The sequence below is a fragment of the Python bivittatus genome, unplaced genomic scaffold (assembly GCF_059951505.1).
Source record: "Python bivittatus isolate LINGU-HERP-01145 unplaced genomic scaffold, Pbiv_v1 ctg000200_np1212, whole genome shotgun sequence".
Classification (NCBI taxonomy): Eukaryota; Metazoa; Chordata; class Lepidosauria; order Squamata; family Pythonidae; genus Python; species Python bivittatus.
Window position 1 is genome coordinate 14,980,566 of NW_028277040.1, and position 17,238 is coordinate 14,997,803.

Consider the following 17,238-nt stretch of genomic DNA (forward strand, 5'->3'; position numbering starts at 1 on the left):
CTTCTTTCAAAGCACTTCCTGGATTGCCTGTGTGACCACAAAAATGATACATGGCTTTTGGGCAATCCAAGAAGTGCTCCTTAAGTGAAACCTCTTATCAAGAATGTGGTGTCCTACTGTGACTATGCAGGGTACTGTAAATATTGTTTCAAAAGATTGAAGACCCCTTAGCCACCTTGCACTCTTAATATAATATGTCCTCTCCCAAAAGAGAAGCCCAAGTTTCTGCTCATTACTAAAAGGCATTGTTCAGCAGATCGGCTCCAAAGAATACAATCTTACATCTAGATAGACAGATGTAACATGAAAGGAAAGCGTGGCTTGACATTATTTTAAGTGTAACAATTAGGAGCTAACTAAGTATAATAGCATACTTAGGCTGAATTATATTATTCTTTGTAAAAACAATTATCACTTTATAATGAAATGTATGATTAAGTCAGCAAAAATGGGCTACTTAACTCACTTGTCTCTGTGTGTTGTCTGGATGTGCAATCCAATGAGGGAGCAGGAGGGAGGGAGTATCCAAGAAAGAGGAACTGCTAAATCCAAAGCCCTGGAAGAATCACATCAGCACAGTTGAGAGTGGAGAAGCAGGAAGAAGGAAAACCAATACAAGGTCCAGAGCCAACAGTCTCCCCCCACCGTCACCCCCTTTTCTTTGGGAATAATGCACTGAGCAATGAGAGTCTATTTTGTAATTTCAGTTGTATGCAAAATTAATAAATAGATCAATAAATCTGGGATACCTTCCCATGCTATGCCTACTTTGACATCCAAGACCCTCTTTTGACAGGACTATCATCAGAGCAACAATCAAAGAACATGAGGCATCAGCATGCACAACACCGTTTCTACATCTAACTGTAGACCACTGTCTCCACAGTCAGTGAGTAACAGCCTCTGGGTCTTGGGTTCCTCAAGATGCCTTCATAAAGGAGACTGGATTGAAATGATGTGATTTTGATGAATCACAAAATAAAGAAGAAATCAAGGAACATATGCATTTTCAGTTATGAGTGAAACGATCCAGCAGAACAGGCACAGACTGCATCATCAAAGAGAGGTTAGAAAAAAAAGGTTATCTGTTTTCTGAAAAAAATATATTGATTAGAGCATATTGGAATAGAATGGGACAACTTCTCTTTTTAATTTGGAGGACCATCTCTCTCTCTGTGACACACAATCACACCACATTTCCATGGGCAAAGAACTCTATTTTACTTGATAGTCACAACAAGCGGGTAAATCAAACTGAGAAACCCACCGTGTTCCAAATGAAGAAGCTTAGGACTGGAAGATGTTAGCCAATCAAGTACAGTGGAACTGAAACAAATGCTATCGATGTTAGTGTTCAAGAAAAAAATGATACATGCTGTGAAAACATTGAAAAATGGCAGGACTGCAGATGTCGATGGTGTAACTGTGCCACATACACAGTTTAAAGTGTGTGAAGACTGCATCTGAGCCTGATGATTGAAGAATGTCTTGATTGTTTCCTCTTGCAAAGGGAAGGTAGCAGGAGTGAAGGGAAAATCTACAAGGGGATTAGTGAGTTGAATGGGGCTGTGTAGGTGCATGGCAGAATTCTAACTGGAGACACGACAATGTGCAAAATTTGAAACATGCAGAACAGCTTTATTTATGATGGACAGGAGCCGTTTAGACCAGATTCTTTGCTCTTCAGCAAATCATTGGGAAATGAATTAATGTGATAAAGTTTATTATATGTTTGTTGTTTCAGAGAAAGCATACAATGAAGTGAATAGACTTGAATTGGAATGTTTCCTACAAATATGGTGTTACACATTGGCTGCTGAATGTAAAAAAAAGTGAAATATGACGAAAGTAAGGCACGTGTGAAAATAAAACGAATGCTTAAAAAAATAATTCAGCACTGAGTAGGCAGTAAGACAAAAATGTATGAAGTCCCATTGGTTGTTTAATATATTTAGGGATAAATTTATAAGGAAATGTAGTGGTGACATTAGAAGTGTATTGACTGGGAACATGATACATATGTACTGTATTTCCGCATGCAGATAATTCCAAGTTATTGGCTGAACCCCTGAATGATTTGCACAGAATGTTAAAATAAATGATGCAAGAAGAGGTACAGATCTGAACATTATTGTTTCAAAACCAAGATGTTTTGTTTCACAGAGAAAATGGAGTGAAATTTACAATTATTTCACCATTATACATAAATGGTGAAAACTTACTAGAGATGAGGAAAAGAATGAAGAAATGTATATGGGCAAATGATAATAGAAAGATAGTGAACATATGTGATCTATTGTGAAGCCTGAATATCAAAAAAAGTAAAAATGGCTCTGTAGAAGAGTATGTTTTTGAAATGTGAGGATGTCAGGAAAAACATAAAATTAAATTGAGTGCAGTGGAAGTGAGGTATATAAGGAGTGTGTGTGGTGAAAAACAGTAAGGCATAGGGTCAAGAACATATGGGTGGTGAATGAATATATACTAATATAAAAGTGAGTCACAAGTACAAAAAAGTATATTGTAATGGGTTGATATATAGAAAGAATGAATGATTGATTTGCAAAGCAAATATATGAAGGAAGAGTAATGGATTGAGAGGAAGGGGAAGATTGAAGGAGAATATTGTGTTAGATGGAGTAAAGATTGTGTTTGAAGCTGTGTTAGATGTGATAGAAGTAAGAATTATTTGCAAGGATGGAATAGTATGGAGAGAGAGTACATTATATTGGTGTAAACTAGTTTTAGTTATATTTCTTTTTCTTATCTCATGCCTTTAATTTCTTGGCCTTATTATCCCTTACTCCATCTCTGCATTCTGATAACATTGTTTACCCTGCAATGGGTATGTGTATAGGGATCATCTGATGCTTTTAGATATGAAATCTGAGTTTTTATTAGAGGTTATCCGATGAACTGTCAGGTGGCACATCTTGTTTCCACTGGTGTTTACAATGATTTTTCTAGGACTGAAACAAACCTTTACTCATACAAGTTTGTTCATTTATTTTACAGATTTATATGCCACCAATCCAAATGGCTCTGGGTAACCTATAAACAGATAATATTGCACAGTGAAAAAAAAATCCATAAATGACCTAAAACTCCAAAAGGCTTGGCTGAAAAGACATGTTTGAGCCGACTCCTGAACTGAGAAAAAGGGGGGCTGCCATAATTACAGTGGCAATTTGTTCCATATTTATCCAAAGCCTGCTACAGAAAAAAAGCAGAATGAATTACTGATTAAATGTGTATTTGTGAAGGAATCTATAAAAGATACTCTATTAAAATATCTTGTGGAATCAATGATACCATAATAGGTAGTCCCAAGGGCAACGCAGATAATTTTTAAATAAAAATTCTATTTTGGTTACCTGTACTTATATTTTGGATGAAATCTAGATTAATTAGAATTGTTGATCTTAACCCATTCTACATAGCGTAGAATGCAGTAAGATACAGATCTTGCTTGCAGATGGATCCATATATTTTGCAATCTGTTTTGGAATATCAGAGGAGCCAGATGAGAAGTATTTATTTCTGCTGTGTACATTTCATTGTCAGTCAAGAGCCACGAGAAACTCAGCATCTACATATATCTTCAAGACAGATGCATGAGTCAACAGAGTGTCACTTGATTTTGGAAATAGCCTAGAGTATTTTTTAAAGTCCTTACAATTTTCTGAAATATATTAGCCAATATATTGACCAAAGAAGAAATGCCCATTAGGGGACATGTACAGACTGTATGGACCCATTTATGGTTGCTTCCAATGTGGTAGACTTAATTAAAAACAAAAATTATTTCAAATCGCCTACATAATATCAATAAAATTAAATACTTCCATGGAAACAAACATTGTGCATAGCATTTGGCCTTTGCTTCATTGTTAGATTTATTAAAAAGTTAGAATCCAGCATGTAATTTTTTTTATTATTATTTTGATGCCAGTATCTAGAAAAACATCTGTTTTAGCTATACTCCATCATTACTAAATTAGCCAAAGAGAACACAACATCCCACATAGTAAGTACTGAATGTGCCTTGGTTCCTTCAGTTTAATTACTCATACTTGATAAGGGTTAGAGTTGTTTTCATTCTTCTGAAACATATTGGTTATGATGATGAAGTAGGTATAAAACTAGGAATCGGGAAGGATTTTTTAATTAAGCAGTGAATTCCTGGAGAAAATGTGGGCACATTCCAGCAAAATCTGGCCATGATTCATGCGCACTAAATGTAACTCAGTTTCTCAGAAGGTTTCCTGATATTTAACTTTTTTGTTAGCTGGCATTGATAGAAGAATGATATTAATGTTACCAAATTATTTAGCACTGCTTCGTAAATGTATGACCTGGGATTGGCCATTAGTTTATATTCTTCACTTTTTCTAGTGGTCAATGTGTTCTAATTGTCTGTGTAGCTTTCTTGTGCTTCTCTTTGAAACTCTTTGATCTCTATTTATAAAGTCATTCTTTGCTTATCTTTGGAACTCAATGCTTCTAATGGTTCCCCCCACCCCTTCTTTCTTTTTGCAGTTTTCACAAATTGACACACCCTAATCTTTCCGGTGGGAGAATTATTAGTCCTTCTATTAAAGATTCTCTTCATTCAATGACTAAAACAGTGTTGTCCAAACTTGGGCACTTTAAGATGAGTGGACTTCAACTCCCAGAATTCCCCAGCCAGCATGGCTGGCTAGGGAATTCTGGAAGTTGAAGTCCACTCATCTTAAAGTGCCCAAGTTTGGACAACACTGGCCTAAAAAGTAAGGTATTCTGGCCCATCTTCTAATGAACCATTGATGGGATAATAAAGTGCAGCCTAGTTTTCACCATATGTGCCCTTGTATAAATGGCATTACTGAAGAGGGTAACCAAAGCTGAATTCTATGGATTGGAGGGTCAACAAATCTGATGCTTTAGTGCAAGCCTGCACAACCTGTAGGCCACACTGATAAATTAAAAATAACTGTGGGCTACAAGGGAATACCTGGCATGCCAATCAGCTGTACAGTGGCTAGCAGAGCAGGTGCAGGACTGGAACTGACGGCAGCGGTGAGGCTTGAAGATACTCAGTAGCATGGCTTCTGGGGAGGGGGTGGTGAATTTATTACTTTTTTAAAAGGCCAGAGGGCTGCAAAATGCTTCTTGGTGAGCCTCATGCAGCCTACATGCATTGTTAGGCAGGCCTTCTTTAGTGTATATTATTGTTTGATATCAGATACTAGGGGTGTGTCAACTATTTTTCATGCCTGTTTAGCTTGCAGGTTTTATTTGATTTATTTAATATTACTATTATTACTACTTCTAATACCTTTAAAACCAAGTCCTTGCTTTGCTTTGATAAATATCCTTGTGTAGATTTTGTCAGGCTGTTTTATCTGTATTTTGTAACGGGTCCAATACTATACAATAGGCTTCTAGAAAGCAACTCAGTTTTGCTTTCATTAAAGCAGCTTGGGTTGTGGAGTGACCTGTAACATTTTGTCAAAGCAAAGATACTTTGCTTTGATGAAGCAAAACATTTGCCCTGATGAAGCAATTCAGGTGGCCTAGAACCAATTTGGTCTAAGCTCCTGGCCAGTATGTCCTAAGGCAGATGAGTTTGGGGCACCATCTACCAGCCCCTTCTGGGATCCCTGGCCAAAGTTCCCAGGGTTCAGTAATCTAGGAGCTTTTCTGGTGGTGGGGAGGGACAGGTTGGTGGCATCATTGGATCAGTTCCCCCAATATGCCCTACCAGAATCTTCTTTTCCTCAGATACCTCTGGTTCACCTCCATTTGGTACCAGCTGGCCAAAGCTCTTAGTCAGTAGAGCCCGGAGAACTTTGCATAGCAGGTCCCAGGCCTTCAGGTCAGTGGTGCTGGCTAAGAGGCCACCGGTTCAGCTTCTCTGGGATATGCTGCTAGGTGTTTTGGCCATCAGTTGAGCCAAAGAGGGATATGCTGGCCAAGAGCTTTGGTTAGGAGGTACTGAACGGAGGCAAGCGACGCTGAAAGTAACTTGCTGCCCCAGGTTACAGCCTCTTATCTATTTTTGAGATCTGCAAAATAATAGCTTCTGAGACTGCACTGACTACCAGTAAATCAGTGATTCAATTTTTCCAATTTGAACTCAAAGACTTTAAGAATGCCACATTATTTTAGCCCTTACAATCTGCAAACTAAGATAAACTAAGACTGTGAAATGTACTGAAATTAAAAAGTATGCAAAATAGTCAATAATTCAACCTACTGTTCAGATGCAGCCCTCCCCTCTCTTTCCTTCACAGTTATCAATATATAATATCCTTCCCCCCACTTTCTTTTTTTTTTAATCAAGCAGCATAAAACACTATTTTTCACATCAAGATGAAAATTCCAAGGCTGTAAAATAAGATACTTGGCAATCAGTGTAGGACCTTTATCCAATCTGGGCCATCAATCACATTGAAGGCCCTAAACTGCTGAGATACAATCTTAAGTAGATTTCTGATTATTTGAATATGTGCAAATAACTGTAAGAAGGGATGTGGGGAAAAATGTCCCTCACTATATCTTTTCATGATTGTAACAGTGATCATCTTGATATAAACAAATCATTGCAGTCATTAATATTCACTGTTTATATATTATAGCTATGTTTTTTATTACATTCAAGTCAACTGAAACTATTTTTTAAGTTTGAAAAAGTAGAATGTAAGCTTTTATTTCTGAGTTTCTCAAGTGTTACTTAGATAAACAAGTCGTTTTAAAAAAAAGTCTTCACTGTATTCTTTTCAAAAATAATAATCCCCTGTAGACTCTTCAGCTAGCCTTACATATATTTTATATTGTCTGGTAAATTAATTTGTTTACATTTAAGTTAGTTTACATAACTTTAGAAAAGAAAAAAAAAGGGAGGGGGAACAGATAGTAGATTAAACATCCAGACTAGTGTAAGCAGACCAAATGTCTATCTAATGCTCCAATCAAGTCACTTGCAACCGAAATGGAAAGACAGCTACAGTATGTTCTTCAGATCATGATATGATTGACTGAGAACATCCTTCCATCTCTGTCAAATCAACTTTTTTGTGATCGTTAAATATTTGGGGTGCTGAATCCCTGTTTTTCCTGAAAAGATGAATATGTTTCCAATATTAACGGAATAGTATTATTTGTTAAATTAATTGCAATTTTAATTTTTTATAAGTATTATTTATAGATGCCAAAGTAGTGTTATTGAAAGAACAATAAATATTGCCCATGAAATCTGTATACAAAGTAATTACAATGGGGTCCTCCTGAGCAATATTTAAAGCTGCAGAATTTACTGTTATTTTTAGATAATCAGCAACTTGTCTGTGATATGTGTGTGTGTGTGCGTATGTATATATTTGTATTACATTTTTTTACCTCTGTAGTTGGCTAGCAAGAACCCCATATACTGTTCTGACATCCATATTCATTAATGAAAGAGGTCTATAAAGATGCAAATTACACACCACATATCACAGAATATAATAAAACCCAAATGTGTAACATCTCTGTCAAAACACAATTTCAAGAAGGGGAGATTTGAAATGGAAAAATGGAAAAACAGCTGAGTTCAGATAGCTTGCTAAGCTGTGCTTTGCTTTAACCATGATTGTGAGTAAGAAAAAGCATCCAGGTTCATTTATCATACAAAGCCAACAGTTGTGGCATTTTCTTCTATGTGGATCACTACATACTCATCCAAAGATTTTGCAGCAGGTAAATCAGGTAGGCATCATATCGTACTTTTTAAATTTTTTTATTGTTTTTAAAATAATAACAGAAAAAGGAAAAAAACCCACAAAGATAATAGAAATACATGCATTGTCAAGGAAGGAAAAAAACACACATAACAAGTGCTTTTAAAAAAAGTGGGGGAAAAAACAACAGGAAAAAAACACGTCTGCCTGATGAAGACCTGATTACACTTGCCACCTATGAACAGATTGCCTGTAGACGTAGACCTGATTTTCTCAGCCAAACTGTCTGCCAGTGCAGGATAGAGTGTCTGGAATCTCTCAAGGTGAAACAGATGGGTCAAATTGTATTGGCAACAGGACAGCAGAAGAAAGAGTTAAATATCTCTGCTGAAGGTCACAATACCCTTTGTCAGCAGAGTGGGCTGTCAGGTTGTATCACTCTTCGTCCTACAGTTCTGGACGGTTCTGGTACCTAGTGTGAAGAGAAACAGAGATCACAGTTCAAATACTTCTTATTGGTGTTGCCATAGCTAAGGCTGGAAAAGTGGGATTTGTTAGGGCGGTCTGTGGCAGTCTGTGCCATAGGTACTCCTGGCTCGACAAATTACCAAAAGCAGGCCCACATCATTAATATATTGCAATGGGCTTCATGAGCTGAGCAACGTTCCTTTGTAAAAAGGATCCTTTTCGCTCAAGCTCATTCTGAATTGGGGTGAGCTGTTTGCCACCATTTTCTACAGAGCCCCGCACAGGGTAGATTTCCTGGCTAGGACTGTTCTCTTTCAGTCACAAGCCCCAGGTATATCCTAAATGAAGTTTACTTTCCAGGGTAGACTCCTTCAGCTGCTGCCATCCACACACCCAGGATATAAGGCATCCATATTGAGCTATGGTATAATCACTGGAATGTAATCCACCTCAAAAATCCCTACCCACCCTCTCCCATTTCAAGCGTTTTAGAATTACACCTTTGATTAATATAGGTCTCTGCTTACAAAGCCCCGTTCCCATCCTTATTCCTCCAAAAGTCAATAAACTGACTTCAGCTCTATTACATTTCATTAAATTGAAGCATTCTGTTCTGACTGGTTGCCATGTGGTGAAGGCATCAAGCTAGAAACCAGGAGCCTATGAGTTCTAGTCCTGCCTGAGGCACCAAGCCAGCTGGGTGAACTTGAGCCAGTCACTCTCTCTCAGCCCTAGGAAGGAGGCAAGGGCAAAACACTTCTGAAATCTTAGCAAGAAAACTGCAGGATTCAACACTGACTCAAAAGCACACACATACACACAGAGAGAAAAAGAAGGTATATAGTACCTCTATTTTAGTACCTCATTGCTAGGGGCATTAACAATATTCTACCCCCCCCCCTTTTCCCTCCTTTAGGAAAAGTAGCAAGCCAAGAAAGAATACACATACTTTTCTGGAGGCAATCTGTATTCACTTTTTATAGTAATATTAAAGGTCCCTTTCAGGTTTCTGGGTTTATGCTCCAGCTACTGATGGAGAAGAGGAAGGTGAAAAGTTTTCTGATCAAGTTCAATTTGAAATCAACAGAATATGTAGGCAAAATGTGCTGCTTGTTGCTGGAGATTGGAATGCCAAAACTGGAAATATTAAGGAGGAAAATCTAGTTGCACTGTATGGCCAAGGAAACAGAAATGAAGCAAATCAGTTTTACCAATCCAATGATTTCTTCACTGCTAACAGTTTTCAACAAAACAGTAGCTAACAATACATGTACATCACAAGATGGAGTACACAGAAATCAAATTGATTATATTTGTGACACAAGGAAGTGGAACAGCTCAGTTATAACAGCAAAGATGGGGCCAGAGGCTGATTGTTGAACAGATCACAAACTGCTCATGTACAAATTCCAAGTCAAGCTAAAGCAGCAGGAGAAAGCCAACCGGTTTCCATGATATGATCTTGAGTATATCTACTTACCATTTTCAAGGAGAACATCCTGAATCACTTTGAAGTCCTGAACGTCCTTGATAGGGAACCAGATGAATTGTGGAATAAAATCAAAGAAATAGTTAAGAATGCATGTTGAAAAAGACTGCCAAAGATAAAAGCAAACAGAGGAAAGCAAACTGGATATTAGAACTAACAGTGGAAATTGCCAAGAAGAGAAGGGAAACCAGTGCCAAGATAGACAGAGATCTCAGGAAGGAACTTAACAAAGAATTTCAGAGAGCTATTAGAAAAGACAAGAAGTAGTATTACAACATCTGTAAATACACCGAAGATGGAAATAGAAACAGAAAAAACAAAGTCTTCCAAAAGATCTTCAAACTCAGGAGGTTCCAACCTTGAATTAGTATGCTAAAAGATACCAATGAACAGATAGCAATTGATTCAATTAAGATCAAAGAAAGAAGGAATATACTGAAATTCAATAAATAGAGATATCAACACCCAACCTACCCTAGGAAATATTTCCTATTTACAATAACCTCTAGTACTAAACCATGAAGTTAAATCAGCATCCTGATAATTACTAAGTCAGAAGGCTAGAGGAATTGATGGAATATCTACAGAAAAACAGCAACAGAACAATAAAAATTAGAAAAGTTCTAACAAAACTATGTGAGCAAACTTGGAGAATGACACAGTGGGCAACAGATTGGAATAGATCAGTCTACATACCAATATCAAAGAAAGGAGACTTAACAGTGTGCAAACTATCATACAATATCTTTAATTTTACATGGTAACAAAATAATGCTTAGGATCGTCCAACTGAGATTAGAGCCCTACACAGAAAGGGAAATGCCAGATGTTCAAGCTGGCTTTACAAAAGGCTGAGAAATGAGAGACATTATTGCTGATGCATGCTGGATAATTGAGAAAGCCAAAGAGTACCAAAAATAAGTCAGTATGTGCTCCAATTATTATAGCAAGGTCTTTGATTGAGTTGACTATGCCAGGCTTTGATTGTGTTGACCATGTCAAGCTGTGGAATGTCCTTAGGTAAATAGGAATCCCAGAACATCTCATTATCCTCATGCAAAACCCATACCTAGGACAGGAAACCACAGTCCAGACAGAACATGGTGAAACAGACTGGCTCCAGGCTGGTAAAGGAGTGAGACAAGGCTATATATGTTCTCCTTATTTATTCAACCTACATGTTGAGTATATATTGAGAGAGGCTGGATTGGATATAGATGACCAAGGTTTTAAATTGGAGGCAGAAACATCAATAATCTGTGCTATTCTGATGACACTATTCAGATAGGTGAAAATTCAAATGATCTGGAAGCTCTAGAGATGGAAGTCAACAGGCACAGTGAAAAAATGGGACTATGATTAAACATAAAGAAGATCAAACTAATGGCAAAAAGTACGACAATTAGCCTTAGAACTGATAAAAGGAACTTGAAGCAGTAAAGGAATGAGCAATCAAGAAATGCATTGCACAAAATCACTTGGTAGAATAGCAATGAAGATCTTGGAAATGATATTCAGATGCTGTAATGTGTTTATAGCCACAAACATCAGAATCGTGAAGGCAATGATTTTGCCACTCCATGGAAGCAAAAGTCAGACTTTGAAGAAGCAAAATAAAAAATGTTTGACACTTTCAAATGTTGGAAAAGGCTCTTGAGAATACCACAGATAGCCAAGAAAACAAACAAATGAATCATAAAACTAATCAGAGTTCTCACTCAAGGCACAAATGACCAGACTCAAATTACCATATTTTGGACATATTATACAAAGACATAGCTCATTTAAGAAGTTTATAATGCTGGGAATGAGAAGAAAAGGATGACCAACAACAAGGTAGATGGACCCAATTACAGTGGCAATGGGTGCACTGTTCGAAGACCCAAAGGGCCAGACTGGGGACAGATTATTCTGGAGAAGGTTTGTTGATGTGGTTGCATGATCTACATAATCAATTGAGCTTTTCACATGCTGTTTTCACATGTTTTCACATGTGCAAATGCTATTAGATGGGGTAAAATTCCCAAGGCAGCCAATTTAAAGCAAATGTATACTCACCAGAATTGTTAAACACTTCACTACAGATAGGGAAAAATGTCAGTGTGGCTTGTAGAGCACAAACCATGTGGGTTACACCAGGGTTTCACCAAGTACAAGTGGTTTATCGTGCAATACTATACATATGTATCACGAAGTAAGTCTCCCTGAGTTCATTGAGACTTCCTCACAGAAAGTGAAATTAGAATTACATGTTAAATCAGAGATTCAGGCTACATGTTAAATTAGTAACGTTTGAATCCCTTGTTGGAGATTTCCCATGCTTCTTTTACAAAAGAGGTCTGGTTGCTTCCTCAATCCGAACCACAATTATTGTGTAGGGAAAAGATGGGTTCAACTCATCCCTCCTCTACTGAAGTAACTCCTTGCTCTCAGGATTATCACTTGATTCAAATAGAATTTTGGAAGCAAAGAGGCAGCTGTGGAGAGGCAATTTTCAGCAGGCAACAAGTGCCCCAGGTTCAAAGACTGGAATTGGATTTACCATTAATATAATTGTCTACTCTAGGTAATGTTCTCCCATACTCCCCCAGCTAAATCTGCAGCCTTAATGCTGAATGCAGCATAAAGCAGGAAATGGCAGCTGATTCTTTCCAAGCCACTAAAATGCTCTGCCTCTACTTTCTGAGTGGGATACCTTAATACAGTGTTTTTCAACATCGGCAACTTTAAGATGTGTGGACTTCAATCCCCAGAATTCCCCAGCCAGCATGGGGAATTGAAGTCTGGGAGCTGAAGTCCACACATCTTAAAGTTGCTGAGGTTGAGAAACACTGCCTTAATATGTAGTGTTATCTTTTTAAACACTTTTTTAAAAAAAATACTCTTGAAGTATTTCAAACAACTGTAACAATAACAAAATAAGCACATAAAGCAACAGAATAGAAGAATAAAACACAAATGAATAAGCAATTTCTGTTGAAATCCCCATTGTTGCATATCTATTACTATATTTAAATTCTTCATCTATTTAATCATTCACCACTGTTTGGTTTCTGAGTCATACTTCACCAATTTATAAATAAGGATCAGCAAATGTTCCGAGTTACCTGTTATAAGATTTTCAAATTCAGTCGAGTCTCTAGGTGTTCCCCCTCGTGTATTTTAATATTATGCTACTTATTGGAAGATACTGAAACCAGTGAGCAAGACCACTGTGAAGAAGGAGTCTCAAAAGATTTTACATTCACCTTATTAAAATCCAATCTTGCAATCTAAACAAATTGTTCTTAAACCCCACAGAGTGAATTTCTTGTTTTCCTCTTCATGAAAGTGAACACTTAATAAAAAAACAAGAGGGGGGAAATCCAGGCTTTTTCTTTTCTTGTATTTATCCCAGATATTCAATACATGGCTTATTATTGCACAATCTCTTATGAATTGTTTGCTTGTTTCTATTGGTATCAGAGCAGATATATTTATACAGACCACCTGGAAGTCCCGCCCCTTCCATGGAGATGGACGGGCCATAAGGAGATACAATCCACTCTGTAATCTATGGTAAGCAATTGGCATGGTGGGACAATTTAAAGTTTGCAGCTGCCAGTCTGCTTTGCTCTTTTAAATTTATAATATTTCTTAAAGTTAAAAACATTATTTATTATATTTGAGAGTCCTTATTATTTCACAATTGGACCACTGCAGTGTGCTTTACTTGAAGACTATTCGGAGACTCAGACTGGTGCAAAATGCAGAAGTCCATATGCTGGGAGGGCAAGGTGGGCACTTTAGCAGGGTTATGTTGAAATTACAGGTGCTATATTTTGGATACCCACTTCTTTCCAAGTACAGTTTAAGATAATGGAATAAAGTTCTGCACGGCGTAGGTCCAAATTATCTACAATCGCCTCCTGCAGAAGGAATTTATCCATCCTATTTAATCAGTCTAGGGCAGTTTTTCAAACTTGGCAACTTTAAGATGTGTAGACGTCAACTCCCACAATTTCCCAGCCTCCACATTCCTATCTTTTTGGCAAGCACCAAAGAGGTGGCTACTTAAAAAAGCACATACAGCTTGAAAGCTGTGGTGTGATTGCTTTTAAATAATAATAATAATATCAACAACAACGTCATCCCACCTTTTTTATATAAAAAGTTGGCGAACATACTTAGCACCCCTGCCTCCTATTTCAAGTTGGCGAACATACTTAACACCCCTGCCTCCTATTTTTCTCACAACAGCAACCCTGTGAGGTGGGTTGGGCTGAGAAAGAGTGACTGACCCAAAGTCACCTAGCTGGCTTTCATGCCAATGGGAGGCCTAGAAGCCACGGTCTCCTGCATTTTAGGCCAGCACCTTAGCCATTCCACCAAACCGGCTCTCCGATATTCTGTTATTCTTTGCTTTCATATTACTATTGTTTTCATATCATTTTTGTTACTTTGTAAGTTTTATTACCGGGATGTTAACCACCTGGTGTCTTTGGAGCTGGGCAGGTTTTGAATGTTAGTAAGTAAATACATATACACATACATACATACATACATACATACACGTGTTAGGTTCCTAGATTGCTGCTGTTTTTTTAAAAAATTGCATCTTCAGATATATGCCTACTTACCTGAAATAAGACCTATTCAGTTCCCAGACACTTCAATATGAACTTTCTTTGGAAAACAGTTTAAGAAGGAGCCTCTGAGAAACCAAATTATATTTGCAGAATTTATAGCAATGGCTGTGAAAAAGGTAAATAATAGATATAATTAAAGTCATTCCATAGGCTTTCCACACTCTGGGGGAGATGGGCGGCATATAAATTTAATAAATAAATAAATAAAATAAAGAGTCATTGAAGGTAATTAACTTGAGGACCTAGAAAGTCACAAAATACACAGATTTTCCACATAAAGATAGTCCTACCATTAGACAGAGGCAGTCCTTGCAAAAATTTCTGCTTCATGAGTCATAATAATATGGATAGCATGCATGTCAACTAAGTGGATCTTGTGCAGGATTGCGAAATGGGGGCACATTTCTTGGGCTGGCCCTGTTTCCACATTGATATCAGGGTTCCTCAACCTCAGCAACTTTAAGATGGGTGGACTTCAACTCCCAGAATTCCCCAGCCAGTCCACCCATCTTAAAGTTGCTGAGGTTGAGGAACCCTGCTTTATATGGTTCTCACCCAGGAATGATGAATGCAACCAGGAAGACTTCTCTGCACTAACTCACTGTGGCTTGGAGGTGCAGGCACTCCAGTCTCCTTATAGAATAACAACAGTCTGTAGAACATTTGCTATCCACGTGCTCAAAAAATACCACCACGTATATCAAAGCAAAGAGGGAGGTTTGCATGCACAGAGCAACTTCTCATTATCAGAGCAGACACAGGGCTCTGGATCAAGGCTGCTGTGTTAAGGATCCCAAGTGACTGCAATGAGAGCGTTGTGTTTCTTTTATTGCACATGTATTTCGCCAGGGCTGCTTGACCCAGAAATCTGGAGAGTCCTGCCTGGGATGTCAGCTTGATGAATGGAATACTATAATTTGCCTGATCCCCAAACTCCCTCTGATCGAACCAAGTTGGAGTTTGTGCTGTGGTGGGACTAGAGATTGACAGCATAACCCATGACCTTGATAAGATTTCCTATAAACTCCAACAAACATCTGGTGTTTCTGAACCCTTATTATTCCCACTGGAAATAATCCACACAGACTTTAAGTTGCCTTTTCAAATGTTCCCTGTATCTCATAGCTGGCAGAATCTTTTTTCTCCCTGGATGTAAGAAAGCCTCACTTTTCCACAAGCATAATTGTTCCTTTCCACGTCAGCACCACTGTGGGGAAGTATTTCTATCCTCCCCCTCCCATATGGAAAATAAAGGAAGAGAGAGGAGAAATTACATTAAAAAACCACAACTAAAGTTGAGAGGGGGGCATTAAATATGAATCTCTGGCTCCGAGCATGTGATCTGACACAAAACCAAGGACAGCTGCTCTCAAGAGAGATCTGACTGAGCTAGGCCTCTGGGTGTAACTGTGCTGATGCTAGCAACAGGCGACTTGCTAAGTAAACAGAGGTCAAGTACAAGAAACACCATCCTCCTTATTGTTTCCCCAATGGCATGAGATTGATGAAGAGATTACTGCAGAAAGTCTCAGTCTGTGTCTCAACTCCTACAAGCTCTAGACTGGCAGCACACCAGATTCACTGTGGAACATGTTTACCAAAAGCACACATTCAGCAGAACCATAATTTACTGGAACCCTTTCTTTGTCCTCGGCTACAGTAACCCAAGGACAATAGACTGCCCCCCCCACACACACACACTCACCCCTATCCACCCACATATTTCAGTCAATACATATATACATACATACGTACCTATACCTACTTAAGCTGAGGGATTTGTTTCTAGAGTAGTATATGGATCAACATTTGCTCCAGAGATATCTCTGATGAAATAGGGGGTGGGCAGCAGAAAAGAAAGATATAAATATTTATACAGTAAACAATGCAAGAAAAATCTATTCTATACTGACCTATCTCTTATACTTTGGTGTAGTGGTTAAGGTACTGAACTAGAAAGCAGGAGACTCTGAGTTCTAGTCCTCCCTTAGGCATGGAGGCTGGCTGGGTGACATCAGGCCAGTCACCCCCTCTCAGCCCATCTCATCCCACAAGATTGTTGTTGTGGGGAAATAGGAGGCGGAAACATTAGGTTTGTACACCAACTTAAGTTGACCAAAAATAAAGATGAAAGATGATGATCATGATCATAATGATCATCATCAACATTGGGGGGAGAATGAGAGTAAGGGAGAGGGAGGCAGGCATCAATGGAATGTCCACTAACATTGTTGAAGCTCTAGGTTTATAAGTTGCTGTAAACTAAGTCCTTGTACTGAGAAAATTTAGGCTTCCTTTGCCATACTGAATGATTTTTAAATTTCCAGCACGGTAATCTCTTGGACACTGTTAGCCCTCCTGCACAGGGAGGGAATTTTCTTACAAAGACAAAATAATTTGGTCCGGGGTGTGTAAAAGCACAATATAAAATACAACACAATTCTCTTTTTGAGAAGTGCCCTTTTTAATGTCTACACATTCTGGATCTAAACACTATTTGTGCCTATAGCTATAAAGAAGAAATTAATTAAAGTGCTCCCATACATTTTCATATTAGAGGTTCTTCTTATGGTTAACTTGAGGTCATTTCCCTTTGAGGAACAGCAGGACTTCCACACTTGCAAACATCTGGAATCATTCCTAAAATAAACAGTTCACATCAGGATCTTTTATTTATTTCAATGCTGAGTATGTACATATGTATATATCTATGTCTGTATAAGCATGTATGTACTTTCAGGGCTTTGAAAGTTGTAAAGTATTGAGTTTACTGCTGTCCAAACATAATGGACAACTGACTTTGCTATGTCAATATTGTCAGGCAAATAAACATTTATTAGAGTAATGGGTGGTACTGAGGAAGAGAACCACCAAAATCAACTATCTGGCAGCCAGCTGGCTATTTTCTATATGTCTTTTATGAATCATGTTCCTTGTTCTGCACTGAATTTCA

The 17,238-nt window shown here is 38.0% G+C and overlaps 1 long non-coding RNA gene across 1 annotated transcript; it reads right to left on the reverse strand.

Annotated features, from left to right (window-relative positions):
* Positions 1-7,867: 7,867 nt before the first annotated feature.
* LOC148216544 (uncharacterized) lies at positions 7,868-16,909 on the reverse strand. The gene is made up of 4 exons (XR_015795235.1): positions 16,830-16,909; positions 16,041-16,111; positions 14,277-14,390; positions 7,868-8,172 (listed from the first exon to the last, which is right to left on the reverse strand). It is a non-coding gene; the product is annotated as an uncharacterized LOC148216544 (long non-coding RNA).
* Positions 16,910-17,238: the final 329 nt, after the last annotated feature.